At 44.1% G+C, this 3,838-nt stretch overlaps 1 pseudogene across 1 annotated transcript; it reads right to left on the reverse strand.

Moving 5' to 3' along the window:
• Positions 1-553: 553 nt before the first annotated feature.
• LOC115894850 lies at positions 554-1,293 on the reverse strand (annotated as a pseudogene). Its single transcript, XR_004055070.1, has one exon. The product of XR_004055070.1 is annotated as a protein JTB pseudogene (transcript).
• Between the last annotated feature and the right edge of the window lie 2,545 nt (positions 1,294-3,838).

The raw sequence follows: 3,838 nt of genomic DNA on the forward strand, positions 1-3,838 counted from the left end.
CTTAACTTGGAGCTACTCATCTACAGATGTTGGACAGCCTTCTCCATCCTTCAGGCTTCCTGACACTGTGTTTCTTCCTCTGACATGACACTTAGCTTATTCTACCTCGTGGGATAGTTATTTCTGTCACTGTCAATGCCATCTCTAGACATGGAACTCTTTGAAGGCAGGGATTGGGCTTCGTTCAGCTCTGTCTGCCCTGACAAACAGCAGATGGTTAGTACATTGGGTTGAATAAAAATGTCATAGATAACGAAGTCTGTGTGAATCTAGAGAACATGAGACACATTCTGCTTCTCTCTCTTTTTTTTTTTTTGGTTATGTATCTATGATTTTATTTCTTCTTTGGGGATAGGGTTGAGGGGAAATAAGTTTTGAGTGATAAATAAACGTTTTAACTGAAATTGTATCCCAGAAGTCTGAAATAAGTAGTAGAAGAGGGGAAACAAGGGAGAAGTAGTGGGGAAGACTTGGTAGATTGAGGCCTTAAGTAGCCACCTCCTTTCCCTCTCTGCCCCCATGACTTCCTGCTCCAAGTTACAGAAGGGAAGGAAACCATTTTACTCTTTTTATTCTGCTCATTAATGATCTGAAAGAAGAGGACGGGGAAAAGGGGATTCCACCACAAGCCTCCAAAGAACCAAGAGTGCAAATCAGTCCATTTCACTTTCACTGTCTGAGACTGGGTCTCTAAGACCCAGGATAAAAGGGTGGAATGTAGCTATATGGACTCAATTTGCTTCCGGACCTTTTCCAGAGCCTTTCTGTACAGTTGTCGCTGACGAATGATGACACGACAAGCGAAGATCAGGGCCACAAACACAGCAGCCCCTTCGAACTTCCAAAATAAGTGTTGTTCCATCAAAGCTGAGCGGCAGCTTTTGAACTCAATTTTCTTAGATGAGCTGCATGTGATTTTCTCTACATACCCTGTGGGACCAAACTCAGGGGTAGTTTTAGCCTGGAAATTAGAGCATGGAGAGCACTCTTGCTGTTACCACAAACTCTTCCACCAGCCAGCATGGCAAATTTGAGGTGCTCGCTGACAGCTTCTCCTCCTGCACAGGAGCCTCTGCTTGACAGAGCTTTAAGGTGAAAGCACAGAGCAACCAGCAGAGGTGGCGGCCCTGGGGGAGGCCATGCCTCCCGGAGCCCGCAGGCATGGAGCGCTAAGTGTCGCACCTGTCGGAACAGAGGGACCTATTCCGCAGGCCTCCTGCCTCCGTCAGAGCGCAGAGGCGGCACTTACTCTGCAGCCCTCCCAGAGGTTCCAGGTCAGGGCAGGGAAGGCCGAAGTTGCCTATGCGAGCGGAGGATCTTTCTGGACTTCCCAGTTGCCACAGCTAGAAAAATCGATTAGGCGTTTGCGGGCTAGGAAGGCGAGCGCCTTCTGCGGGGTCCACAGAGCGCTGGAGGAAGGGCCGGCGGGGGCGCAGGGCCCTAACGCCCGCTCACCTCCGCTCCCGCCCCGACGCAGCCATCTAGCCCTGTGGATGATCCTCGGGCGCTGGCCCGAGCTGTGGGCACGGTGTTCCCGGGCGCGTTCCGTCATAGCCCGCTGGGGCTTGTAGTCTTCAGCGGTCGGTGGCGCCTCGCCTGCTGGGAATTAGCTCGGCCTGCTTCTCTTAAAGTAAGGCCCTTGATGCATGAAGATGAAACTGCACCGACTAGGAAAAGTCAGGAGAGGTACCAACACATGTGCTACCAGGGAACACGGAACATTGCAGCTGGGGGCAAGGGTCTTGGAGAAGATCAGAACATTTAAAGCAAGAGCTGTTCAAAGAAAAGGGGGAGAGAACAGAGGAGAGAAGTGCAGCTTGTGTGTGCGGGTGGGGGAGTGAGGGAGAATGCTAAGGTACGATGACCTCGTACTTCATGTAATGACCCCGAAGTACCCCAGGATCCTGCTCCAACCTCTCCTTTGGCTCCCAGATGCTGTAGGTCCCTTTTTTACTTAATTTGTATTTTAGGTTCAGGGGTGCATGTGCAGGTTTGTTATATAGGTAAATTATGTGTTGTGGGGGTTTGGTGTACAGATTATTTTATCTCCCAGGTAATAAGCATAGTACTCAATAGGTGGTTTTTTGTTTGTTTGTTTGTTTGTTTGTTTGTTTTTTATCTTCGCCCTCCATCCACCTTTCACCCTTAAGTAGGCCCTGGTGCCTGCTGTTCCCTTTTTTGTGTCCATGTGTATTCAATGTTTAGCTTCCACTTATAAGTGAGAATATGCAGTATTTGGTTTTCTGTTCCTGTGTTAGTTCGCTTAGAATAATGGCCTTCAGCTCCGTCCATGTTGCTGCAAAGGGCATGATCTCGTTCTTTTTTTTTTTTTTTTTTTTTTTTTTTCTGATAGAAGTATTCCATGGCGCATATATATATATAACATTTTCTTTATCCAGTCTATCATCAATGGGCATTTATGTTGATTCCATGTCTTTGCTATTGTGAATAGTGTTGCAATTAACATACATGTGCACATGTCTTTATGGTAGAATGATTTATATTCCTTTGGGTATATACCAAAAAATGGGATTACTGGGTTGAATGGTAGTTCTGTTTTAAGTTCTTTGAGAAATTGCCAAACTGCTTCCCACAATGGCTGAACTAATTTACATTCCCACCAGCAGTGTATAACTGTTCCTTTTCTCCACAACCTCATCAACATCTGTAATTTTTTGACTTTTTAAAAATAGCCATCCTGACTGGTTTGAGATGGTATCTCATTGTGGTTTTGATTTGCATTTCTCTAATGTTTAGTGGTGTTGAGCATTTTTTGTGTTTCTTGGCTGCGTGTATGTCTTCTTTTGAAATGTGTCTGTTTATGTTCAATGCCCACTTTTTAATGGAGTTGTTTGGTTTTTGCATCTACATTTGTTTAAATTCCCTATAGATTCTGGATATTAGACCTTTGTCAGACACATAGTTTGTAAATATTTTTTCCCATTCTGTAGGTTATCTCTTTACTCTGCTGATAGTTTATTTTGCTGTGCAGAAACTCTTTAGTTTAATTAGATCCCATTTGTTAGTTTTTGGCTTTGTTGCGATTTGTTTTTGGCATCTTCATCATGAAATCTCTGCCAGATCCTATGCCCAGAATCATATTGTCTAGGTTATCTTACAGGTTGTCATATTTTTATAGTTTTAGGTTTTACATTTAAGTCTTTAATCCATTGTGAGTTGATTTTTATACATGGTGTAAGGAAGGGGTCCAGTTTCAATCTTTTGCATACGGCTAGCAAGTTATCCCAGTACCATTTATTGAATGGGAAGTCCTTTCCCCATTGCTTGTTTTTGTTAACTTTGTCAAAGATCGGATGGTTGCAGGTATGTAGCATTATTTCTGAGCTCTCTATTTTGTTCTATTGGTCTATGTGTCTGTTTTTGTACCAGTACCATGCTGTTTTGGTTACTGTAGCCCTGTAGTATAGTTTGAAGTCATGGCTCCCTCTTTTTACTCTTCTGCTTTCTTTCTCAGAGAATAGCAGGTAACAATGTGGGGTTAGGGGTGAGCAGGTGAGTTAGAGTAGTAGAGCTAAACGTAGATAGAGATATTGATCCAGTTATCTTAATTCCCTTCAACTGTCCAACTTTGCACACTCCTGTATGCAGGGCCTTTGTAAGCTTCACCTTCTGTACAGATGTTCAGCAACTGTCAAACCAGTCAGGGCTTAACATGAGCACAGACATTCCCCATGGACTGGCTGGGACACACCCACATCCTTAGATTACACATTTTGTCTGTAACACAGATAAACTTATTACTAGGTATACAATTCTGTTTTGTTTTGTTTTGCTTTGCTTTGCTTTGTTTTTGAGACGGGGTCTCATTCTGTCATCC

Source organism: Rhinopithecus roxellana, chromosome 19 (assembly GCF_007565055.1).
Source record: "Rhinopithecus roxellana isolate Shanxi Qingling chromosome 19, ASM756505v1, whole genome shotgun sequence".
Classification (NCBI taxonomy): domain Eukaryota; kingdom Metazoa; phylum Chordata; class Mammalia; order Primates; family Cercopithecidae; genus Rhinopithecus; species Rhinopithecus roxellana.